Source organism: Lactuca serriola, chromosome 7 (genome assembly GCF_051521515.1).
Source record: "Lactuca serriola cultivar US96UC23 chromosome 7, Lser_US96UC23_V15, whole genome shotgun sequence".
Lineage (NCBI taxonomy): Eukaryota > Viridiplantae > Streptophyta > Magnoliopsida > Asterales > Asteraceae > Lactuca > Lactuca serriola.
Genome location: NC_136414.1, coordinates 48,598,349 through 48,611,018, shown reverse-complemented (window position 1 = coordinate 48,611,018; position 12,670 = coordinate 48,598,349). Strand labels below are relative to the sequence as shown.

General features: G+C 33.5%; 1 long non-coding RNA gene across 1 annotated transcript; it reads right to left on the bottom strand.

Moving 5' to 3' along the window:
- Window positions 1–50: 50 nt before the first annotated feature.
- LOC145064928 (uncharacterized) lies at window positions 51–1,587 on the bottom strand. The gene is made up of 2 exons (XR_013688149.1): window positions 1,274–1,587; window positions 51–420 (listed from the first exon to the last, which is right to left on the bottom strand). It is a non-coding gene; the product is annotated as an uncharacterized LOC145064928 (long non-coding RNA).
- Window positions 1,588–12,670: the final 11,083 nt, after the last annotated feature.

The window sequence follows — 12,670 nt, the reverse complement described above, 5'->3', positions numbered from 1 at the left end:
AAAAGCTCAAGCAAATTCTTTGGGTTGCATTTAGGACATTGGTCAAAGTGTTTGTGAAACTAAAAGTCTTCATAACAACTTGCAACAATAGGTCAAATTACAAACTAGAGAAGCTAAAACACAATCCGAGTTTAACTTTTAATTGCATTACATATGGGAATAAAATGAAACGTTATTTATTTTGAGAAAATCAAACCGAAAAGACCAAAAACCCACGACACAAGGGATCCTACGACCCAAAGTAGGAGGGCAAAAACGACAATCCCAGCCAAAATAGTAAGAAAAGGAGGTCCTTGGGCATTTCCAGTGTCACTACTTGTAATTGCTTCTGTCTTCCCAATGGGTTCTTCTGAAGACTTGTTTGATGCATGTAGCAAAGGCAACTTTCTTTTTGTCATCAATTTTGCACCATTTTTGAACCTGTGGCCAAGTGTAAATGAAATAATTTGTCTGAATAAATAATGTTTAAAAAAAGGACCACCGAATAAGGATTGAATATTTACAAAATGGATAGAACCATGTTCCTTTATAAATTGCAGAAATTGTTCATTCCTTAAATAATAAGACTTTGTCAAACATTCAACATCATCAAAAGTGATGATTACAACTTCAAGCAAGCATATTTTTGATAACTTGCTTCTACTTATGATTACATAATCAGGTTTTTTACTAACATCAATAAAACTCATTACTAAAGAGTAGAGTAAAATTACTTATATACCCTTACTTACGTTTAATTTATAGATTACTTATATGATTAGAATTCGTTAAGCATTCAACATCTTGAAAAGTGATATCACAACTTCAAGAAAAAGCATACCCAAACACTATTTCAAGGAGGGCAATAGAAAGAAATGATAAATGGAAGTGCAATGCGTTTTTTTCTTTCATTTTTAGCCTATCGAATTCAATAGGTAGTATTTGAAACTTGAAATGACACCAAAATAGTTCAATTCGCCATATGATTTCGCACTTGCACCATTACTAATTCCAGATTCATAGAACAGGATTTGGCAGGATCGATTAGGATGTTAGCAAGGGAAGCTCTAATTCTAATTTTAAAGCTGGAAATTTATACTACCAAATCCTACCTAGAATTTCAACATTGCAAATCCCACGAAAATACGAAGAAATGATGTGTATTGTTAGCATTGAGGAACTTATCGAAACACGATTAGGGCATTTAAAACGAAGTTAATTTGCAAATGAAGTTAAAAAGAGAGCAGCATCGATGAGTTGATGATGAAATCGAATAATAGGGATTGTAAAGAACCTGAAAATTGAAGATAAGTGGAGATTGCGTGAGGAAGAATCAGCTGAGGAGCAGGGAATTTGATGAAACCCTAGTTTGGTAGAATGAGTAGGACGTGCATTGCAGGAGAGGAAAACGGATGCCATTCTTTTTCTGTATCTGTCTTCCCCAAAATCCAAATAAGACCAGATTCATAACAACCACAACTTGGGAAATGAGAAGCACTTTGTTAGTTTGTCATAATATCGGCTTGTTTTTATTCAAAATTTCTTACCAAAGTCACTTAAGATCTCATAATATTAAATTAGACCACAAAATCTGAAATTTGGTTTGTTTTGGCCCTTACGACCTTCCGAAGTCGGTTCCATTGCATACGTCGCTAAGGGGGGTCTCATTTATATATGTAAGGCCGGACGGAGTGGGGAGCGGGGAAGCCGCGAGAAGGCTTCCCGTATGGTGAAACACCGCACCGGGGGTGCGGGAAAGAAGCAGCGGGAAGAGGGTGGGGGGAGAGAGTCCCGCTATCTCTCTCTTCTAGCGATTGGTTATGCATTTTTTTTTCTTTTTTTATTCCAAAACGGGGGAAATGAGTTTTTATTGGACCAAAAACTGAGGGAAAGGTTTCCCACCCATTTCTTGGGTTTTTAGTGATGGAAAGGAAAGTGAGGGAAAGGGGGGTATGGCCCACCAAAAGTGAGGGAACTTTCCCTCCCACACCCTCCGATCTAATATATGTAGTGCACAATTTATCCCGCTACACTTGTCTTCAATAAAGGTGCTCGATTTCTCCCACATCCCCCATGGCTTCCTCCTTAAATACACATAGTTAAAATCGAAACTTGATGTGCAAATCCATGTGATTATGGCTACCCCTTTCGACATCACAGACCAAAGAAAATCCTAGAACACAGTTTAGGGTTGTCATAGTTCATTGGTATGTGGGTTTCAATCTTTATCTAATAAGATTTTCTTCACTGATTTGTATTGTTTGTTTTAGAGTAAGGCAGAGGTTAAATGCAAATTTTGGCAATGGGTTGATGATAAAGAAACAGTCAACGAAAAGAATGAAGATGAAATGGTAGCACGATCTTGTGAAGTAAGGATTGTCATTTTGGAATGTGAATTCGATATGTACGAGGAGAAGACAAATTAAAAATGGGATAAGATGAGTAGGAAAAGTATGTAGTCTAAAATGTTATGTAATTGTCTTATTTATGTTGTTTGTAGTGTTACTTGTAACAAGTAAAAGGGTATATAAGTCAAATGTAGTTGGATCAAATTAAATGTAAATTTTGTTGCAACTTGTGGTTTAACCTTATTTTGTTTATTACTTGGTCATTGTCATGAATAACTAAATTTAAAAATGCATATACTTATGATTGTTGGGAAAAACTGGAAGGACAACTTACTTTCATTCTAGTCAGTGTGATGAATTTTGGTCAAGGGCATACATATCCAAAACTGGAATGACAACCTACTTTCACTTCTCAAGGGTATAAATGACTAAAACAAGACCAAAACTAGAATGACAACCTACTTTCACTTGTCAAGGGCATAAATGACCAAAACTAAAATGAAACCTACTTTCACAATGACCATATTTTAACAAGAATATGAAATTTAAAGGAAAGCAAGTCCATACATGCAAACTTAAGATAGAAAAAGTAAAGTTCATCTATGAAAGTTTGTTGCATACTTGATAAAATAGGCATTGTTTACAAAAATATGTGTTTAGGTAAACATTTCCCCAAAAGACCATTGTTGAATGGCTATAACTAAAAAATATAGATAAAATATTTTTGACGTCCACCTTATGTCAGACTATGTAATAATCACATCCGGACCATTCCTAAACATTGCCGTTGTAATATCCGTAATCAAGTACAAGTCTTTTGATTTTTTTTAGCTAAGATTTGGGATTTCTTCGCACTACAACGTGGTGACGGCTAAGGTTCAAAACCCTAGATCTCGGCCCTTGGACCTTATTTAAAGGTTCTAACTTATAGGGTTACCTCAATTGGCAACCCCCATTCTTTAAGAACGACCCCCTCTCAAACCCTAGCCTCAATTGATGAGTTTTGAGTATTTGATCTTGTGAAGCTTTGTGAAGAGGTTCCCTCTTGGTGCAAGAGAGTGAAGTATCATCTTTGGTCCAACTTTCTCATCAAGTTTCTGGCCCTCTAGAGGTTAGGAGGTTCATATAGCAGTTTGGCAAGTCACCGAGTGTTGATCTTTTAGCCTGTGTTTCATGTGACTTTTCTCACTATACTATTTACTATAATATGTGACCTAATGTGCTAAGATTAGATTAGACTATGGTATGTCGTTATTTAGATAGACTTGTAGACTGTTACTTGTGATGCTGAGCTGTTTGTTTATTTGTTTTATGTATATATCGACATATGTGGTGGTGGGCTAAGGTGTTCCGGCTTTGTGTGGAAGGCCAAGATACGGGCGGACCGAATTTATGTTGAAGGCAAAAAGGGGTGAGTTGATGACAAGACTAACATTAAATGTTGTGAGTCTAGACACTCATAAGGAGCGAGTTGATTAAAAGAATAACTAAAGTGTTGTGAGCCTAGATACTCAATGTTGTTCATGCGGATCAATTCTGGACCTAAGAACCTTGCTTGCATGCTTGTGTGTTTAATATTGTATATGCTATTTTGGAGAACTCACTAAGCTTTGGTTTATAGTTGTCGATTAAATGTTTCAGGTACTTCAGATAATTGTGGCAAGGTGAAGGTTACATTAAGGGTACATAAGTGTAATCCATGAACATCATAGGCAATGCTTTGATTAGGATATCATATTTCCAATTGGAAAAATCCCCTATTCCAGCTCTTGAGATTTATTTCCATCAAATATAGATAGACATCACCACTTAGTGACTTGATCACATCCATCACTCTGTTGAAAGCATTTTATTTGAACACTCCGCAACCATCTAAAACAAATTCTTGAAAACCATTTCTTAAAACTCCTTTTGGAAATTAACATAGATGTGTCGGGCACATTGCCCATGTTTAGCCATGAGCATTAACTCTCTAATAGCTTCCATAATTCTCTACAAGAAAAAAAAATTATGTAACATCCCCAAATTCCAGAATAAACTTTTCATTTAAAACAAGTTTGACTAATTAGAACCTTTTACTTAAAAACAATAAGTGACATTCATTTGTTTAAAACCATAATGTTATCAGAGTCAAGTTACAAAAATGCTGAACAAAATCTTCGATGCGAGTTTATAGTTCCGTTGAGCTCTTCTCACGAACAACCTGCAAGACATTTAATCCATAACTGTAAACATAAAGCGTAGTGAGTTCCTCAGTTTACCATATATTCAACCATACATACAATGCATACAAGCAAAGTCCTCATCCCTAGCATCGAACAACCAAGTCTCTTATTTACATACATATATCATACATAACAAGCCCAACCCTAAGGAGTATACGAGCCCAAACCAGACTCCATTTCCCAGGGCCACACAATGGTCTTCTGTACCATTTCTATTACTCCAGCCATGGTCTTTCCCAACAATGCCATGAGCCACATCGTGGTCGTATATACAAGTGTTAGGGGCCAAATCTTGGTCTTTCATACCAATTCCATGGTTCCAACCATGGTCTTTTCCTGTAATGTCAGGGGCAACATCCTGGTTTTTCATATAATACATAAAGTTATATGTAGCCAAAGATCAAATAGACAATCGAACAAATCATCCACCCGAGAGAAATAAATCAAACAAGAACCATGCAATAAGGCTTTAGACTAAGAGTTCTTAAGTTATCTAATTTAACCATATACAACCCTCAATAAACAATCAATACTATCATACAAACCACAAACAAGACTCTACTAGTTTAGCATATCATGACACCAAGTGTCCTACACTGCACATGCATAACAAGGAAATATAGTCCACTAGCATACTCATACTCTAACAGTACCACTATCCTATCATACAAAGGATATACAATGTCATAGGTGGCATAGTGAGAAGACTCACCTAAATCGTAGAACCAGAGAAACACCACTTCACTCTCAACTCCTCACACTGATCAGACCCGTAAACCAACTATCACCAAATAAAGATCAAACCACTAGAGTTTATAGGTTAAACTCCCTCTCTGGACACCTACACCCCATACCAATAACTTTACTTATATCATTTACATATAATATGCATATTATACTTTATTTATACTTTTACTTCATAATAGGGCTGACAATTCTCGACACGACACGCGACACGACACGAAATAAATGGGTTTGGGTTGAGTTTTTCAACCCGCCAACCCGCTAACCCGCCAACCCGTTTATTAAACGGGTCATATATGGGTTTCTCAAAAAATAAACGGGTTGACCCGCCAACCCGTTTATATTCTTAATAAAAAAATTATTTTATTTTTAAATGTATTTATGTATCAAGTATTAATATTTAATAAGTATTATATAATATATATCATTGATTCGTAGACCATTTAATTGTTTTGACATTTTGACTCGTGGTAGATGGTCTAAGGTCGTAAGTTGTAACCTATAAGACTAAGTCTGTAACATGTTTCTATGAATGTTTTTACTTTTCATTTGGATGTTTAAAACTTAAATGTCTAAAATTCTGACCTACGAACCCAAATCTGACCCATGAACCCGCCAACCCGTGAACCCGTATAAATAAATGGGTTGGCGGGTCATATATGGGTTTATGTTCCAAACCCGCCAACCCTTGACCCGCCAACCCGTGACCTGTATATATAAATGGGTCGTGTTTGGGTTGACATATTTTGACCCGCCAACCCGCGACACGCCAACCCGAACACGACACGATTGTCAGGCCTACTTCATAACCTTCTTGTATTATCATGTTGTACACACCTCCTTTTATATGATTATATAGGCGTTAAACCACATACTGTTATACATCATTTTATACATATATTAGGGTAAGAATGATTCAACATATTCTTGGGTTTACACACACACGAAACACATACCAAACATACACAACCATAAACTAAGCTTATTCTTTGTTTTAAACATTCACATCCAACCAAACTTATAACACATGATATGGGTTGTGTTTTAACCATTAAACTTAGTTCAAAATCATATTTCATAGGCCAAAAACATTCAAAAGTGTAGTTCCGCGGTTCTAGGATTTTTAGGGCAAAATCGAATAAAAGATGTTGTTTTCTTGGTCCTAGACATCAATACAAGACCAAGTAAAATTTAAGGGAGTCAATAATCCTAGCAACCTTAAACATGTCATAAAACAAATCCAAAAGCTTCAAAAAAAGAATTGAACTTTTCTTCACAAAAAAATCCGGAAATATAAGCATTAAGAGATGATATTCATTTTCTAGTTGACAATACCTGATCCTAGATGCTCTAGGGACTAAATAACAGCATTATAAGTGGTAAGCATGCCCAAAACTCGACTAAAAACAGTTAAAAAAACATAATTCCCGCTATATGCATTTTCCGGTCGATTTGGAGGCTGCCGGAGGCAGCTCCGACCAACACAGTTGCAGGGAGGGATTGGGAGTGAGACTAGGGAGAGAATGGGCCTCGTACCCGCTTCAATGGCGGCCTGAAACGATCTCTACAGTTGCTTCTTTCTCAGAAAACCCTCACCGGACCTCAAACTTTTCTCGTGTTTTTCTCTCGGTTTTGAAGCTCAAAAACGGGAAGGAAAACCTTTAATCGATCAAGGGGAAGGTATTTTGGGGTAGGGATCAGTTTACTTTCACCGATTTCGCTCGCTGGTCTAAATCGAGCAAAAGATCTCTTCGCTATGCTGCTTCATGAATCAGACTCCAAGTTTCCGATTTTGACACAACAGGTCGCTCGGGTTTGGCTTTTAAACGGCATCTACCCTAAATTTGTTTTATATTCAAAATTGATTACTGAAAATGGCAGATTAGACCCTCGACTTATATTCCATAATATTATTATTATTATTATTATTATTATATAACACCTTTACATATTGTTTTTATTTAATTAATTCACACAACTATATTTTAACATTAGCTATTCTTTTACTTATTTATTTTTCTCTTTTCTTTTCTTTTTAATTGTATAATCATCATCTTTATTTGTTAAACCCTTTCTAAAAAGTAATAATACGAAAATAAAATAAGACGTTACAAATTCTGTCATCACAATAACATCGTAATACTAGATCAAGAGTTACAAATAAAATAAGACATAAAATGTAATACTAGATCAAGAGTTACCTTGTGTTACATGAAAGTGGTATCACCGCCTCTTCCCTCGATTAGATCAACACCATCCATCAAGTTATGAAGAAACAATTTCCATTGCTTGTGTTGTGGTGCCGTTGTTATGAACGATGTATATTTAGGAGTAGAGTAACGAGTATGTGTAAGTCGTTCTAAAAAATATATTATAATTGTTTATTTAAGAAAGTCAAAATTTCTAAGTTTGATCGAGTTTGACCATATTGACTGCCTGAGTGATTTTCTCATAATTTAATAAATTACACTATTTTTGGTCAATTTCTAAAAAATCGTCCTAGTCCTAGTATATATCAAATTTCAAATCTACTCTAATAAATAAAGATTTTTTACCACTTTTCATACTCTCATTTAATTTGGTAAATGTTATTTTGTAGTTATTTTAAATTAATTTGTTTTCCAAATGTCATTATAGTTTTTCTATTTTAATAAATTTCATATGATACTTTAATGTAATAATTACAATAAATGTAGTAATAAATGAATATCAATTTCATTAACGGACTTACCTTCTTATTTCAAAAATCTAAAATTAAAATGCATTAGTTTATTTTGTTTATTTATTTAAATTTAAAATGAAAAAAAATCATTTTTAATAATTCATTATTTTTCTTATTTTTTATAAATCTAAAGTTTTTCAATATTTAAAATTTATATTTAATTTTTTTTAATTAACCCATATAATATATGGGTCTTACACATACTATCTAACATGTTAAAAATAAATGTTAAAAATAAAAATGAAAATGGAAGTGGGACACAGTTAGTATTTAATAAGTTAGTATTTAATATTATCTTAAAGGATAAAATAAATAATCAAAAAATTAGAGGAGAAAAATACTACACGCTTATTAGACGGCTATTAGGGAGAAAAAAATGCAAAAAAAATAAAATAAAAATACATGGACCGTTCTACTAAAAAAAGTTATAAATAAAATGCATAGATCATTTATGTAATATATTCTATTAATTTTTTTTTCAGCTTGAATCTGTAATTTTTTTAGTAATATTTACATCGGTTTAAAAATATATAGTTCAATACATAGCAAACGGAGAATAAACTGCGCTGCTAATGTCAAAACCAATTTTTTTGAAAACAATAAAAAAATATGAATTTTCGTGTTTTAATTTGAAAATAGAACAAATTCACAAAAGAAAATCGTAGTTTTGGACGTACGCACACGGACACAATTCTGCTTCCAAGCACGTTGTGTCTGGTGGTGCTGCAGATTTTATTATTATTATTATTATTATTTTGTAACTGTGCTGCAAAAATGATGAAACCAACTATATTATGTTCGTAGAGATGTCAAAGAAAGAGACCCTTAAAGAAATGGTTATACACGTTTTTTTCAGGAATTATGAAATTAAAATGAAATTTTGATCGTCATTACTCATTAGAGAAGGAGATAAACGGTTTTAAGAAATAAAGGCAAAAGGAGATAAATAGTTTTAAAAATAAATATAGTGGGTGCCAATGGTTTCGAGAAAAATACACGGCTGCCGTTTCGTTGTAGGTGGTTTCACAAAGATAAAATATTAAAAAGATAAATTTTGATGTGTGTATATTTTTTAAAAATGTTAAATAATAAATTAATCATTGTCGTCCTAAGAACATCTAAAATGTGATTTCAAAATATAAAAAATTTACTCTAATAAATAAAAAAACATTTTTATAATTTGTCACATTCATATGTATTTTTTGGTTAATTTTTTGAAATTAATTTCTACATGATAATTTTTACTTTTTTCAATTAATTATTTTAATTTGCAGGTTATAAAAAATAATTAATATGTCATTAATATATTTGTTTATATTTTCAAATTTTAATATGTTTCATTCAAAATACATAATTTAAAATTGACATGGTTTCTTTTAAAATTCATTGTCATTTTCAAATTTTATATTTTCATATATAACCTTTTTTAAAATCAATCCGTTTAATACATGAGTTTGAAACCCAGTTAAGACATGAGGGTGTGTATACGAAGATTTCTTCACTTTTTGTTTGCCACATCATCATTTTCTCTATTTTTTTTGTTCACCAAAAGTCAAGGTACATGTGGGAATAATCTTTCATTTTTTTTAATTAACTATATATATATATATATATATATATATATATATATATATATATACACACATAAATATTATACTCATTTTGTAAGGAATTAAATGAATTTTGATCTATTTTTTGTAATTTTTAATAGGTGTATAATTTAATAAATATTAAAAAAGTTGAAAAGAACACTGACCAATCCCATGAAGAGAAAAAATAAGGGATCGACTCCCCTCATTTTTTTTCCTTACCTTTTTTCCTCACTCACCGTATGATGTTCTAGGGTGAGTTTCCTTATCTTTTTTTTTCCTCACTCACCATATGATGTTCTAGGATGAAGGAAGCTTCCCCTTACTCTTTTTCCCAACACACTGTCTAACGAATATACCAATTTACATAATGGAGTTGAATAAGTGACAAAAGTCAACAAATATAAATTTCTAATATTAGCCTTAATCTTCTCGTAGAGTATAATATGCGGAAAGAATATACTTGTGGTTTTTTAAAATTCATATTTTAAATAAAAATAAAATGGAGATTCACAATCAGTTTTGGATGCTATATCCAAACACTATCACATACAGTTCTTTTCAGCTGATTACTTAATCCTATTACACAAATAATCAAAATCAGATAATTTCCAAATTCCAATTCCAATTCGTTAGTAAATGCAAAAGCTTACCATAATCGAACAAATGATTAACTTGAAAAAAAAAATCAGGTAGGTTGACATAGGTACTGAAATTTTAGAGCTATGTACCTTAGAAATGGGGGGTAAAGCAACCCACGTTACCCCTTTTGTAGTACCTCAGTAAGACTTGTTTCAGGCGTGAGAAGAATGACCAACTCAACATGTTAACAGTGTTACTGCTATCATTTGACTGTGAAGTGCCAACAACATCACAAATGACGGATTACAATGAGATTTGTGAAGACAAAAATAGCCTTGATCAAACCAAGCACGACTTCCACACCAAACATATGTTACGGAGATAAAGCTTTTTCAAAAGGGTACATCTGGAAATTACGTCAGACAGAGCAACACCCCCTTCAGAGCCAACCCTAGTGAAAGAACATAGAAAATCCTTAGAAGGTTCATTTAGGCATTTCATAGAACACTTCATATGCATGTAAGATAGAACACATATTTGAACACCCCCCCAGGTCAGAAGCAATCATGTTTGAAAGTTGTTGCACCTGTAATTTCACGAAAAGTAAAGGTTTAGCAGTACTAATCAGACCCTCATGTAGGACTCTTTTGATGAGAAGTTAGGAATTACTGCCTCGAGCATCGATTCAGTAGAGAAGCAGGGGACGTTAACTTGTGGAGAGATGGAAATTGGAGTAGAACACAAAAGACTTGTATAGTTCAAAATCGACCCCCGATTGTGTCTACTAAGGCTTCAGACCAGGTAGGTGGCGTCGTCGTTGGTGCGTTGGCGATAACGGTGGTGAATCAAATTCCTTCAACCTTTCCCGATACAACCATGGTTCATCGACTATTGGTTTTATTGAGATGGTAGATATATCTACCTAATGTAGATAGAAACAGAAAAAGCGGTGACCATGGTAGTAACCACAGAGGCAGAGTTGGTGGTGAGCGATCGCTTGTAGGGTGCTGGTGGAGAGACCCTTTTGCGTGTTTATCTGAGACGAAGAATCTAGAAGCATTGTAATGAAAGAGAAGAAAAGATAGCTGAAGCGGTTACCATGGTTAGTTGACTAACCCATGTTAAACCCCATAAACAGTACCCTGAGTCAGGTACTGTGCTAAGGAGGGATAACTTTAATTAATTAATATATATATATATATATATATATATATATATATATATATATATATATATATATATATATATATATATATATATAAAAGCGAACTTGAAGAATAATTAGTAAAAATTCTAAGACTTGTAATGTATGCATGATATAAAAGTAATAAATACTTTTTAATTTTTTTTTTAATTTTATATTTATTTTGTTTTAATAAATAAAACAAAAGAGAGAAGAATATTCTCAAGATATAATAACGGACAAGTTTAAACTAAGACATGTCTTAGCCGCCTTGCTTTTACGACTTTTAATTATCTTGGTCGATGCTAGTGGATAAATGGCAAACAACCTCCTAAAATGCAATGGTTCAAAGAACATTCAAAGAAAAACATGTCAATCTAAGTAAACAGAAACCATTTATATTAAAATGAATATATTTATTGATTCCATCGTCACAAAACCAGTCATGTATTTCCAAAATCGAGAAGCTTAAAGTTCACGTTTCGAATGAGAAGACCTCCGTGAAGAGAATTGTGAAACCTGACACAATCGTCTTATAGAAGACTATTTTTCAGATGGCACCGTGTATGCTGAAAAGTTTTGACAACGATTCCGGATAAGGAAATAGTTATTTTGACGTATTGTTGGTGACATGGAGGGTCGATTTTCATATTTTGAGTTGAAGCGGGATGGGAGAGGTAGAAAATGTTTTTCTCCATTTCAAAAATGCACAGTCGCATTTTGTCAGTTAACATATGAAACGGGAGCAGGCAAACATGATGAGTATTTGAGGATGTCCGGGCGGACCACCCGGGAAAGTGTGTACATGATAACGTCTATGTTTTTGCATATATTTATGACGTTTTCTTATTATTTTATACTATGTTTTTATGCTATTTAGAGCTAAAAGATACTTAATACAGTTTGAAATGTTAAATTAAATTTAAAATGGGAGCTAGAATGCAAACGGAGGAGAAATGAGTTAAAAAGACGCAAAACGGTGTTGTTGGACTGCTTGACCCCCTTTCATTGTTTTGACCATATCTCATGACTCGTAATTCTGATTGACGAGATTCAAAATTTTCTGACAACTAGACACAATTTCGGACAACTTTCATGTTTTGAGAAAATGTTGATTCCAAACGAACTCATTGAGTTGGGTCATCCAACTCGACGAGTTGATAAGAAGCTTTGCGATTCTTGACGCTGACTTGGGGAATACGAGATTTTAATGAAGAACTCGCCGAGTTGGTGTCCAAACTCGTCGAGTTGACGTTGAAAACTATACATAGACCCGAAAATTAGCCCTAAGGAGAGAT